This window comes from Pongo abelii, chromosome 10, assembly GCF_028885655.2.
Source record: "Pongo abelii isolate AG06213 chromosome 10, NHGRI_mPonAbe1-v2.0_pri, whole genome shotgun sequence".
Taxonomy (NCBI): Eukaryota; Metazoa; Chordata; class Mammalia; order Primates; family Hominidae; genus Pongo; species Pongo abelii.
This window is the reverse complement of record NC_071995.2, coordinates 35,289,354-35,303,822: the sequence shown is the minus strand read 5'-3', so window position 1 is coordinate 35,303,822 and position 14,469 is coordinate 35,289,354. Positions and strand designations below refer to the sequence as shown.

The 14,469-nt window shown below is 45.3% G+C and overlaps 1 pseudogene; it reads left to right on the top strand.

The window, feature by feature from the left end:
- The first annotated feature begins 5,245 nt into the window (after nt 1-5,245).
- On the top strand, nt 5,246-7,448 carry LOC100459934 (tubulin beta-8 chain-like; annotated as a pseudogene).
- Nucleotides 7,449-14,469: the final 7,021 nt, after the last annotated feature.

The following is a 14,469-nucleotide window of genomic DNA, read 5'->3' as shown; positions in this document are numbered from 1 at the left end:
TAGGGTGGCAGCCTGCAACCAGGGACATGGCACCTATAAAGTAGGAGGCACAGCAGTGCCTGACAAGGATCCAAAAGACAACTAGGATCTAGAAAAAAGAAATGAATTAGGAAGAAAGTGGGATATATAGAGAAAAAAATATGATTATTTGACTCCTTGAAGGAATAAAAAAAGTGTGATAAAGGTTTTTAATTTTTATAAAGTCTGGAAAATTACTCAGGGAAAAGAAGAAATCCTAGCCTTATTATAAGGGTGGATAATTTAGACCTTGAGGAAATACACTAACACTCCCCTGACTCCAAGAAGGGACAGGCATTGCAGCATTGCTAGTTTATTTTATAGCCCAGGCTGCTTCTGATATCTGCAGGAAGCTGCCAAAAGCAGCCTTAGGCTTCCAGACTCCCACGGATCAGCTTTTAGACTTGGCTTTTGCAGTTTTCCATCACAGGAATAGGGCAGAGAAAACATAAAATAAAGCAAATCTCACAAGAGGCCCAGCTTCTAGCTGCAGCCTTGTGCTCTCCACCACTTCAGAGGCAGCCCCTTAACCCCTGGCCTTCACAGAGCAAGTGAGAGGGTAAAAGTCACAGTCTGTGCCTCTGGGCCACTATGCCTTGGATATAAATCAATGTGCCTTCTGTAAGAAGGTCAGCCACTGCTGAAAGAAATGCACTGTGCTTCCAAGGGAGCCACCATCAGAGCCCAGCAGATCCCAAAGTGATAGGGCCTGATACTTCTTGCCTCCGCTCCCATTGGACTATTAGCTGTCAAGAGATGGAGGAGCCTCAGATGACTCTTGGAGTGGCAGGTAGGAGTATTAACTTCTTATTAGGTGTGGAAGCAGATGACCCTGTTCTGATTCAATACAATGGGCTCCTGTCTTCTCATGATGGACAAGCCCAAAAACACTGCTTTTCTTATCTTCTAAGTTGTCCTCCAGGGCCCCTGGTTTTATCACCTGCCTTTTTAGTACTTTCTGAATGCCTGACCTCTTACTGGGGAGAGGTTTATTGACTCAGGAGACCAAGTCATGGTCACCTTCACAGATCATAAAGCAGAGAAAGTGTTACTTTTGTTCCTGACCCCTCAGGAGAAAAAAGAAATTAAGAATGAGCTGTCACGTTTACCACCTGAGGTGTTGTCTCAAGTAAATCCTGAGGTTTGGGCCACATAGGCTCTGGGAAATGCACTAAACACCTCCCTCATCCAAATCCAACTTCAGCCTAGTGCTCCTCGCCCTCAGAAGAGACAATACATTTTAAGGCAAGAAGCATGCCAGGAAATTCAAATCCTTTTTTTTTTTTTTTTTTTGAGATGGAGTCTCACTCTGTCACCCAGGGTGGAGTGCAGTGGCACGATCTCGGCTCACTGCAAGCTCCACCTCCCAGGTTCACACCATTCTTGGGCCTCAGCCTCCCGAGTAGCTGAGACTACAGGCACCCACCACAATGCCTGGCTAATTTTTTTTTTTTTTTGTATTTTTAGTAGAAAGGGGTTTCACCGTGTTAGCCAGGTTGGTCTTGATCACCTGACCTCGTGATCTGCCTGCCTCGGCCTCCCAAAGTGCTGGGATTACAGGCGTGAGCGACCATGCCCAGCCTCAAACCCTTATTGCCAAATTCTTGCCATATGAGTTATTAAGGCCATGAGAATCTCCTTACAATACTCGCATGTTACCAGATGAAAAGCCTAATGGCAATTATAGATTTGTCAGAAACCTTAGAGCATTAATAAATGCAGTTGTCTCCGTACACCTCATTGTCCCCAATACTTACCCAAGTCCCAGGGGATGCAAGCTGGTTTACATTCTTAAACCTGAAAGACTCATTTTTCTGCATCTCTATGCATCCAGATTCACAATACGTTTGCCTTTGAATGGACTGATCCAGGTACGCATTCAGCCTCAAAACTAACCTAGACAGTCATCTCTGAAGGCTTCTGGGATAGTACCCACTTATTAGAAAATGCTCTAGCTAAGGACTTAAGAAATCTACAATTGGAAAGGGACAAAATTATTCAGTATGTAGGTGACTTGCTCATTGCTAGCCCAACTAAAGAAGACTCAAATAATAATACTGTTAAATTGGTAACTTTCCTGGGAACTTACAGATATAAGGTATCACCATACAGGGCTCAGATTTTGACTAAAAGACTTAAATATTTGGAATCTGTCTTAACCTCTGGAACTGATCAACATCCCTAGAAAATAAAAAAGTTATTTTAGTCATCCAAGGGTCCCAGTCCAACAAATGACTGTGGGCTTTTTTAGGAGATGTCTGGGTACTGCTGCCTATGGGTGCCCAGATTTGGACATGTAGCCAACCCTTTATATGCTATACTAAAGGGAATCATTTACAGCTCCTAGAATGTAATTAGAACTGCAAGCAAACCTTCAATACTCTCAAGCAGAAATTGGGCTTTGCTGCAGCTGTGGGAGTCCCCAAGTTGGATGAACCATTTTTGCTTTATGTAGCCAAAAAGCAAGACACAGGCCTTGGGTAATCTTGTCCCAAAATGGGAACATTCCAAGGCCAGTAGCCTAATTTTCTAAGCAGATAGACCAGGTGGCCTCAGGGTGGCCTTGATGTCTTAGAGCTATTGCTGCTACAACTTTTCTAGTAGGCAAAGCTAATAAACTAACATTAGGACAGCGCCTACAGGTTTTTGACCTCACACCAAGGGAAGGTGGTCCTGGAAGATAAAGGGCACCAGTGGATAATAGGAGAATATTTATGAAAGTATCAGGCCTTATTGCTAGACACTCCGGACATGACCTTTAAAGCCTGCCAAACCATAAACCCAGCTACTTATCTGCCAGGGTCCACAGGTGCTCCCAGCCTTTCTGGCATACAGGTTGTATTAGTCTATTCTCATGCTGCTAATAAAGACATATCTGAGGCTGGGTAATTTATAAAGAAAAGAGGTTTAATTGACTCACAGTTCCATATGATTGGGGAGGCCTCACATTCATGGCAGAAGGCAAATGAGGAGCAAAGTCACATCTCTTACATGACAGCAGGCAAAAGAGCTTGCGTAGGGAAATTCCTCTTTATAAAACCATCAGCTGTAATCCCATCACTTTGGGAGGCCAAGGTGGTGGATCACCTGAGTCAGGAGTTTGAGACCAGACTGGCCAACATGGTGAAACCCCATCTATACTAAAAGTACAAAAATTAGCCAGGTGTGGTGGTGGGTGCCTGTAATCCCAGCTACTCAGGAGGCTGAGACAGGAGAATCGCTTGAACCCAGGAGTCAGAGGTTGCAGTGAGCCGAGATCATGCTACTGCACTCTAGCCTGGGCAACAGAGAAAGACTATGTCTCAAAAATAAATAAATAAATAAATAAATAAATACCATCAGATCTCATAAGGCTTATTCACTGTCATCAGAACAGCATGGGAAAGACCCATCCTCCAATTCAATTACCTCCCACTGGGTCCCTCCCAGGATATATGGGAATTATGGGAGCTACAATTCAAGATAAGATTTGACTGGGGACACAGCCAAAGCATGTCACAGGTTATAAAACAAATTTATTATAGGAGGCCAGACTTAAGAGAGATGAGCCCCTTGACCATCCCAAGGAAGAGTGGTTAACAGATGCAAGTTGTTTTATGCATTAGGAAAACAGAAGGACTACATATACTATTATTAGTCAGCACAAGAGAATCAAGGCACAAGCATTGCTGGCCTCTGCCTCAGCTCAAAAAGCTGAGTTAATTGAACTTACTAGGCCCCTGCAGTTGGGAAAAGATTTAAAATTTAATATTTACACTGATTCCAAGTATGATTTTTTAGTGCTTCATGTTTATGCTGCAATTTGGAATGGGTAGGGACTCCTGACCTCCAAGGGCTTTTCCATACAACATCATTCAGATTTTGAGCTTATTAGAATGCTGGTTTGCTGCCAAAAATGACTGTAATTAATTGCAGAGGACCTCAAAAGATAGACTGACCACGTAAAAGGAAATGCCCTTGTAGACGCCACAGCCAAGGCCCCTGCACTGAATGAAAGGGCCAAAGAAGCTTATGAGCATGCTGGTCAGCATACAGAGAACTGGGCCAGAATACACTGAAGAAGAACGAAAATGGGCCAGGGTTTGCAGTTCAGTCCAGGACCCCTGTAGCTGGCTGAATGATGGTAATAAATTACTAATGCCAAGTACCAATCATAGGAAAATAATTCAGCACTTTCATGATTCTTTTCACCCTAGAAGGGATTTTTTGTTTCTGTTAATGTCTCATTTGTTTATGGGGGTAAATCTTTTCAAGACACTAAAACAGGTGACTCAGCCCTGTGAGCTCTGTGCCTGACATGACCCAAATGGCCAGCAATTTTCTCCTTCTGCAGTTAAACCTGTCCAACACTAAGGAACCTATCCAGGTGAGAACTGGCAACTCTAATTTACTCAGATGCCTTTCTGCAGGAGATTCAAATATTTGCTAATGTTTACTGATACCTTCACGGTTAGATCGAGGCATTCGCCACCTCATCTGAAAAATGTTTACCACATGAAATGATTTCTCAGTTTGGGTAATCTAAAAACCTGCAAAGTGGCAATGGCCCATCTTTCACAGCAGGCATATCCCAATACCTATCCTCAGCTTTAAGAACCCAATATTACCTTCACTGCCTGGAGACTGCAGTCCTCTGGAAAGGTGAAAGGGCTAATCCTACTGTAAAGAAGACTAGCTAAATCAAAGGCCTGACTATCTCTGACCCCCATAGCTTACTGAGGGTTTGAACTGCTCCAAAGTAAAACTTATAATTAAGTCCTGTTGAGTTAACATATGGAAGGCCTTTCCTAACCACAGATCTCCTAATAGATGAAAAGACTCATCAATTACAAAAATATGTCACCAATCTAGGACAGGTGCAAAGGCACTCTGTGAATATGGAAACAAGAGTCTTCCCCTCCCCCATGAGAGGAAAATTCTGTTTCAGCTCAGCTAGGGATTTAGTCTTACTAAAGACATGGGAGGAAGTTCTCCAGCTGACCAGCTTTCCCCAACGTGGAAAGGACCACAGCAAGGCCACCTGAGCTCTCCAACAGACGTTCAACTCCAAGGGATTCAGAGGTGGGTACACCTGTGAGGAAGTAAAGCTGTTGCTTATTCTGGGAGCCCAATCCGAGGTTGAGGGAGGTGGGCGCGGGGCTATTTCAGCATTGGGGGAGGGCGGGCTGAGTCACTGCGCATCTGCTCCTCCTTCTCACGTTTCTCCTGCCGTCCTAATCCCGCCTTGGACATGAGGGAGATAGTGTTCACGCAGACCGAGCAGTGCGGGAACCAGATCGGCGCCAAGGTTGGCAGCCGGGGCTCTGAGGGTCCAGCTCGGGCCTGCCGGGTGGCCAGGGAAGATGTTGGTAGTGGCAGTGGCGGGGGTGGCGCCCCTGCATTTGCGGCCCCTGGGTTCCCTGCTGGGGACGCGGTGGAACTGGCTGGCTGGTGAGGCGGCCAGTGTGGACCCCAGGGACACTGCGGCCTAGGGATGGGGGTGCGGGTGGGGGTGGGAGAGGGACTGGGGCGCCTCCGGCGTCCTGGCCTCCTGACTCAGCCTTGGCTTGTCTGGCCCCTCCCATCTCTTGCAGTTCTGGGAGGTGATCTCTGATGAACATGCCATGGACTCCGCTGGCACCTACCACGGGATCAGTGACCTGCAGCTGGAGCGTATCAAAGTGTACTACAATGAGGCCAGCTGTGAGACCCCAGTCCTTCCCCAACCACTCTCCTGGGAACAGCGACCCCCCCCCTCGCTAATGCCCTCCGGTCCCACTCAGGTGGCAGGTATGTGCCCCGCGCAGTGTTCGTGGATCTGGAGCCAGGCACCATGGACTCTGTGCGCTCGGGGCCCTTGGGGCAGATCTTCAGGCCAGAAAACTTCATCTTTGTTGAGCTGCGGGTGAGGACTGGGGTGCGGCTCCTTAGCCAGGGTAGCCCAAAATCTAGGAGTGCCCCAAGGTCATCGCTGTGGGAACTGTGGAGCTAAGGCCACTGAACACCCTCCTATCCTCCCAGTAGCTCAATCTGCATCTCCTAAACGGGCTTTGGGAGGAACGCCCAGGTGTCTCCTCAAGGTGAGGAGCTACTGATGTAAACTCCCTGCAGGCAGCTGAGGTGGGGCGGTGGCTACTGCCTTCCCTGGAAATGGGCAGGAGCCACTTGCAGTGAGGTCTGTTAGCCTGTCTCAGGTTTGGCTCCTGATTTAATTTCTAACAGGGGAGGCTGCTGTCCTGTAACTCTGGGGTAGGGGGTTTCATTTGCTCCACCTGCAGGGTGAATGGTGCTCTCACCTCACAGGTGACACTTGGAGCATTTTGCATTGTGGTGACCACTGATGACCGTATACCTGGCCATTGAGTGACTGGCTGTACTGTCTTACAGGTCAGTGTGGGGCCAGAAACAACTGGGCCAGGGGGCACTACACAGAAGGCGCAGAACTGATGGAGTCAGTGATGGACATTGTCAGAAGGGAGTCTGAGAGCTGTGACTGCCTGCAGAGTTTCCAGCTGACCCACTTCCTGGGTGGGGGGACTGGGTCTGGGATGGGTACCCTTCTCAGTAGTAAGATCCAGGAGGAGTATCCAGATAGGATCATAAACAAATTCAGCGTCCTGCCCTCGCCCAAGGTGTCAGAGATCGTTGCAGAGCCCTACAATGCTCTCAGTCCACCAGCTCATAGAAAATGCTGATGAGACCTTTTGCATAGATAATGAAGCTCTATACAACATATGTTCCACTACCCTAAAACTGCCCACACCCACCTATGGTGACCTGAGCCACCTGGTGTCTGCTACCATGAGTGGGGTCACCACATGCCTGCGCTTCCCAGGCCAGCTGAATGCTGACCTGTGGAAGCTGGCGGTGAACTTGGTCCCGTTTCCCCAGCTGAATTTCTTCATGGCTGGCTTTGCCCCACTGACCAGCCGGGGCAGCCAGCAGTTCAGGGCCCTGCCCGTGGCTGAGCTTACCTTACCCAGCAGATGTTGGATGCTAAGGATATGACGGCCACCTGTGACCCCCACCATGGCCACTACCTAATGGCAGCTGCCATTTTCAGGGTCGCATGTCCATGAGGGAGGGAGGTGGATGAACAAATGTTCAACATTCAAAATAAGAACAGCTGCTTTGTTGACTGGCTCCCCGATAACATAAAAACAGCCATCTGTGACATCCCACCCCAGGGGCTAAAAACATTGTCCACTTTCATTGGAAACAACACAGCCATCCAAGAACCCTTTAAGCGTGTCTCAGAGCAGTTTACAGCAATGTTCAGGCACAAGGCCTTCCTCCACTGGTACACGGGCGAGGACATGTATGAGACAGATTTCATAGAGGCCGAGAGCAATGTGAACGACCTTGTGTCGGAATATCAGCAATATCAGGATGCCACAGCTAACGAGAAGTTTGAGGAGTATACTGAGGAGGCGGTGGCCTAGAACTTTCCTTTCCTGGGTAAAGGGGAGAAGCAGTGTGGATTCTTTACTGTGTTCTGACAGCCATATGTCACTATGCACTTGTTCATTTTTGTCTTCACATCTCCTCCTGCTGCATTTTGAAGCACTTTTATAGTATGTGGTTTTGCCTAATAAAGTATTCTCATAGCATCTGGTTTCACCTCCAACTTCTTTCTATAGGCCCTGTGGCTACTGCTGCCAGATGTGCATAGTTGTCCTGCAAGGCTGAAGCTGTCTGGGCTTATCACATGCCCAGGAACAAGCATTCCAGTGGCTCCAGGAGGGGTCAGCATGGGCTGTAGACATGGCAAGCAGGCTTCACATGAACTTGGGGATGCCCTGGGCCTTGGGCAGCTATGTGGTAGAAATCCTGTTCCTGAAGGCAAGCCTTGGCTTATCCCATGTACCAAACTTCCAGGGGAACAGCAGGCCCTCTGTTTCTGGAACTTTAAAAGTGGTCAGTGACCCTGGTGGACAATGTCCCCAAAGTCCCACCTCAGGGTAGGAATGTGGTCAGACAGCTGGTTCTGAACCAGCAGTGAGGGGTGGGCAAGTAGGACCCCAGCCACTCCATCACCATGAAGGCCTGGGTGTGCTTGTGTGGCCTCATTCTCTTAATGAGGTGGGCATGGGATATCTGCCAGGGACTAGTGGGCAGGAATCGAGCCCAGTGTATACTCACATGCACTGAAACCTATGTAGAAGGGGATTAGGTCCTGGGGGCCATAGATTGCGGTTGCTGGGCCTGTGTGCTCGGGGCAGTCTCTCCAAAGGCACAGATGGGGTTTCTGAACAGGATCTGAGGAGACAGGCAGGTGCTCACAAGCGCTGCCTCCCCCAATTGGCAACCAGTGAGAAAAACGTCTGAGTGGAGGTCTGACCTGCCCCAGTCTGAATGGCCGATGCTCTCTGGAAAGGTGGCTAATGTGCAGTGTCTGCTCTCTCCCTATCACCTACTCCAAAACTTAAGGGCAAAAATAAGATTGTCAGGATGAGACTGGTGAGGCTGGTACCTTTGGGGATAGGCCCTTTAGCCTGGCAGAGTCTCTTCCCCAGGCTTCTCAGGGAGCCTGGACTTCAAAGCCTTCTTTGGGGAAGCTTCAAATAAGAGATGTGTGTGTGAGCTGGGTGCTGGGCAGCATGCCAGGACAGTGCTGTTCTACCTGGCTCTTGTAGAACTTGTTCACGGCCTGTGTGATGACCTCCTGGTAATTCCCACCCCACCCCCATCACACAGAAAAGATGAAGCCAGCATAGCCTGGGGGTGGGCAGATGTACAGGTTCTACCCCAGGACCCCCAGGCATACCCACCTGCCTAAGATGTGTCAGAGAAAAGAGGTGAGGCCAATTTCTTTTCTCTGAGTGTTGGCAATGGCCTAGTGCAGCCAACTGGGAACAGGCTGGCAGGAGAGTGCCTCATCTCGAAAGAAGTGGCTCCTGGAAGCAGCTGGGAGGAGGGAGAGGTCCACCATACTCCCCCAGCCTATTCTCAGAGCAGGCAAAGGGGCCTCTGTGATAACCCTCCTCAATGGTTCTCACCCTCTGAGGGGGTGTCCTTGCCCAATCCAGGTGTGCACCCATCTGAGGATGGCTTCCCATGGACCTGTTTGGGAAGGTTCAGCTGCAGCAACCACTGGAACCTGCCCACACCTAGTGTCTCCACTCACGTGTGGGGTCAGATGTTCCTCCCTCCTGTAGTGATACAGCCAGAGTGGCAGAGGGGGCAAGTTATGGCTGCAGTTCCCACCTGGGTCTGAGTTGGGGGTCAGGCTTGGTACCCATGTATTTCCCAATTACCTGGTTCCATCTGGGGCACAGGAGTGGTGCTTTTCCAGGCCTCTTTTCCATATACCAGCTACAGGCCCAGGTTTCCAAAGTTTCTGGAGCCCCCCTTCCAGCCTGGCAAGTATGGCATGTTGTGGGGGAAGGACATCAAGCCTACAGGCAGCAGAACCTGTCTGAATAAGTTCTCTACACCTGGAGGCCCCTGGTTGTTTACCTCTTTGGGTGAGAGTTGGCTTAGGACCTCAACATTCTTGCAGGACTTCAGAACTGTACAGACAGGGGCCCAGGAGGGAGCAGGGGCTGGGACTGGCAGCTAACCAGTGTAGTTGGGGGTTGTAGGGCTCAGTTTGGTCTTGCAGGGAATTCACAGAGGCTTGGATTTGTAGAAGCTCTAAATGAGCTTGGGCTTGGATATGGAAACAGCATAGAGCAGGGGCCCTTCTGCATGCTGCAGTCTGAGTAGTTGTACCCTGGTGCATCCGTAGGTGTTACCCACCTGGAGCACAGCTGTGGATAGAAGCCGGGAGAGCTGTGGAGGGAAAAGGAGGAGGCAGAACGAGTCTCAGGGCAGCCCCAGCAGCCAGGCAGGGCCTCTGCAAGTCAGATGCAGATCTAGCCTCTTGGCCACTTAGCAGCTGTTTGGCCAGGTGCAGGTCACCTGACCTCTGCTCACCAGTAAATGGGGGTTGCAGAAGCACTTACCTTCTGGGACTTCTGCAGCTTGAAGGGGCAGCACACACACCACATGCTGAGAAAGTGCCTAACTCAGGCAAGCTTCTCCAAGAGCACCACATCAGGTTAACATCCAACCTGAATAGGATACCATTAAATCTCCTCATCCCTCATTCCAACTGTAAGAAAAGGGAGTCTCTGTCCTAGGGGAGCAAGCACAGGTATATCGATGCAGTGGGCACATGGCCCAGGTTGGGGAAAGGCCCTTGGATACATGCTGGTTTCACCAACAATCTCTGTGGTGGATTTGGCCTGGATCCCTTTACCCCAGGAGGCTAGTACCCCCCTGCATGGGACAGGACTGGGAGGTGGGTGGAAGGGCTGAGCTTTGAGGGAAGCCATTATTTGGCCTCATGGGAAGTGGTGCAGGTGGTTGTTGGTAGCTCAGTTTTGCAGGACCCGGGTGATCACGCACGGGTGAAAATTGCCTCTTTTTTTATGAGAAATTGCCAAAATTGACGCAAGCTCATCAGTTGAAAAGGTGAGTAATGCTGACAGTCAGTTTCACCTGCCCCTTCACCACAAGTAACTGGTGTTCAGAGGTGGGTTTGGTTCCTTCCCAGCCTTTCCCCTTTGCATGTAGCTGCGTGCATGTACTTTGGTGTGTACACACACATGTTACCTGGAGGGGTTACTTCTTTTTTTTATTTGGGGAGATAACTAGTGAGGCAGCCTGACACTTGCTTATCTTGTCTTTTAAGTGTAGAGTCCTTTATGGAGTGGGCATCGGGTACTTACTAGCTGGCCTCTGCCAGCTGTTTCACTGCCCCAGTTTCTGCCCTTCACAGACATGCTGGCCACCTGGTGTGACATTCAGTGGCCTTGTTTGCAGCTAGTATGATGAGACAAGTGGGTCAGGTACATTATAAAACTGAAAAAACACAACATGCAGAGGGAAAGGAATAAATGACCATGTGTGTACTGCTCTGCTAAAGTCCATATCACATGACTGAGATGACATTTTTTTCACCTAACATTTGGGCCCTGAGAAAGGGCATTTATGTTTTACTTTTTATTTATAACAGAGTTAGAGGAAATACTACCAGGATTTCTTTTCCATTATCCCCAACTCCCACTTTACCACCTCAAGTTTACCTACCTCAGAGAGAAAGAGGAGCTCTCCTGGTTAATGAGAACCTGAAATTATTTGAGCCAGGTCACTGTGTAAAGGCCACACACTGCTTCTGTCTCCTTCTGCATCACTTACTCAGCTCAGATATTTCATAGCTCCCTGTATACAGGTAGAAGTGTTGCCCTCCTAGCTGCTTTCTTGATTTGATACATTCCTGAGAGCATGTGAGAGCACTTAAAGTCTAGGCTCATGGGAGCACTGTTCTGCCCACCCCAGTTCATCTCTCCAGCTCAGCCAGCATGCATGCCTTCCTCCATCTGATTTCAGAGTAGGCAATGGGAGGTCTCACACTGACCTCAAGTTTATGTGACTTTTTCCACCTCCGCTTTCCCAGATAGCCTCTGCTGTGGGACTTGTAAGGAGAATTGTGAAGTCAGTATTTTTCTTGTGTGGGTGTTTTATAAATTAGAGGCCTGGAGGGGAACAAATTTTAAAGGTACTCCAAACCCCTAACTTATAAACATCTAAGCCTGGCCCTTTTTTGGTGGTAAAATATATATAACATAAAACTTACCATTTTAACCCTGTTTAAATGTACAGGTCAGTGGCATCCAGTATATTCAGTGTTGTAAAACCATCTCCTTTATCCATATCTACAACTTCTTTATCATTCTAAAGTGAAACACTATACCCACAAATAAGTCTTTGAATAGAAGACTGATAATTTGACTCCATAAAAATTAACTTTCTATGAGAGAAAAATGTCTCAAAGTCAAAAGTCAAAAGATTGGGGAAATAGATCTGCAACATATATGACAGACAAAAAGCTAATTTGGGTAATATATATATATATATCTCATTTATATTATAAATATATAATAATTTTATATATATATCCTAAATTATTAAGATAAGCAGCCAAATTGAAAAATGGACAAGGGATGTAAATAGTTCAAAGAAACACATAGATTTTTAAATATTTGCTAATTTTTTTATGGTGGTAAAATATGTGTAACAAAAAATTTAAGTACATTAAGTACAAATACATTGTTGTGCAACTATCACCACTATCCAATTCCAAACCTGTTGTATCATTCCAAAGTGAAACTCTGTATCCACAGAACAATAGCTCCCCATTTCCCTTCCCGCCATCCCCTGGATCCACATCCTACTTTGTGTCTATGAATTTAACTGCTCTAGGTACGTTATAAAAGTGGAAAGCATAGAGTATTTGAATTTTTTGTTTTAAATCTTTTCAAGGTTTATGTTGTAGCATGTATTAGAATTTGTTTTTAAGGCTGAATAATATATCATTGTGTGTATAGATCATATTTGCTTATCCGTTCATCTGTAGATGGGCCTTTGGGCTTCTTCTACCCTTTGGCTATTGTGAATGCTGCTATAAACATGGGTGTGCAAATTCCCACTTTCAGTTTTTTGGGTATATACCCAGATGTGGACTTACTGGATCATATGTTGATTACTGTTTTCCACAGTGGCTGTGCCATCTTACTTTCCCACCAGCTGTGTTCAGGAGTCCTGACTTCTCCACATCCAGTATTTGCTGTTTTCTGGGGTCTTGTTGTTTGTTTTGGTTTGCTGGTGGTGGTTTTTTTTTGATGGTAGCTATACTTACATGTGTCAGTTGGTATTGCATTGTGATTTGGATTTACATTTTTCTCATGATAGTGATGCTGAGCACCTTATACTGTGCTTACTGGTCATTTGTATATCTTCTTTAAAGAAATGTGTATTTTAAAACCTTTGCTCATGTTTAAATTTGAGTGTTTTGTTGTTGTGCTGATGTCTTTATATAGCCTGGATATTAATTACTTATCAAATATATAACGTGAATATTTTCTCCCCCGCTATGAATTGTATTTTCAATGTATTGATTGTATCTTCAGATACATAAAAGCTTTTCACTTTGATGAAGTTCTTTTTATGTATTTTTGTGGTGGTTGTTATCTGTGCCTTCACTGTCACATCCAAGAAATTATTGCCAGATTCTATGTTACGAATGTGGGTTAAATTTTGACAAATGCTTCGATTAAAATGATTACATGAGGGTTTTTTCCTTCTTTATGTTAATGTGATATTACACTGATTTTCATGTTTTGGAACACACTTTTATTTCAGGAGTCAATTATACTCATTCATAGTGTACTCATTCAATCCTTTTAATGTATTGCTAAATTTGAGTTGCTGATATTTTGTTGAGGATTTTTGTATCAGCATTTGTAAGGAATGTTTGTTTGTAGTTTTCTTATGCTGTCTTTGTCTGGCTTGGTGTCAGGGTAATAGTAGCCTCATAGAGTAAGTTAGAAAATGTTACCCCCTCTTCAACGTTTTGAAAAAGTTTGAGAAAAACTGATGTTAATTGTGCTTTAAATGTTGAGTGGAATTCAACAGTGAAACCATCTGGTCCAGGCTTTTCTTTGTTGCTGGGTTTTTGATTACCGATGCAATCTTCTTGCTGAATCTCCTTGCTGAATAGGTTTATTCAACTTTTCTGATTCAGTCTTAGTAGGTTTTTTGTTTCTAGGAATTTGTTCATTTTATTTAGATTATTCAATTTTTTAAGTGTACAGTTTCTTATGGTAGTCTCTTACATTCTTTTTTTACTCCAAAAATTTGGTAGTAATGTACCCATTTTATTTTTGAGTTTTGTAATTTGAGTATTCTTTTTTTTTCTTAGTCAATCTAGTTAAAGTTTTGGCAGTTTTGTTGAAATTTTTCAGAGAAGAAACTTGGTTTTGTTGATTTTTTGATCTTGTTTTTCTATTCTCTATTTCACTTATTTCCACTGCTATCTTTAACATTTATTTTGCTAGCTTTTAGTTGTTCCCCATTTTTGCCTCTGTTTTTAGTTCATTAGGTATAAAGTTAAGTTGTTGATTTGATATCTTTTTATAATCATTTGTAGCTATAAATTTTTCTCTTATGATACTTTTTTGATGTATCTCTTAACTTTTGGTATTTCATATTTTTAATTTGTCCCTAGATATTTTCTGTTTTCTCTTGTGATTTCTTCTTTTATCCATCCCTGAGTGTTTAATACCTGTATTTTTAGACATAAAAGGTGTAACCTACAGAATTCTCTTGATTTGTTACAATTTTATTTGTTGTAAATTTTTATTTCAGAATTAAATGTGTGTATCAACATTTGTTATGTTCTCATAAACTCTGTAATACATGGAGATTCCTGGTCCACATATGCAAGCCTCTACATGAATATTATTTTTGAAGCATTTAACCTTCTGTTTTAATATTGCAAATGTCTATATGAAATTGAGGTCTTGGTTTCTGAGATGAAATTATGGTAGGTGACTGAGAAATCCTTAAAAATTAGTAAAACTTTAAGTTAAAGTTTACCTTCAAGATTCAACCTGGATGAGTCACTCTGTATTGCTGGTAATAAAA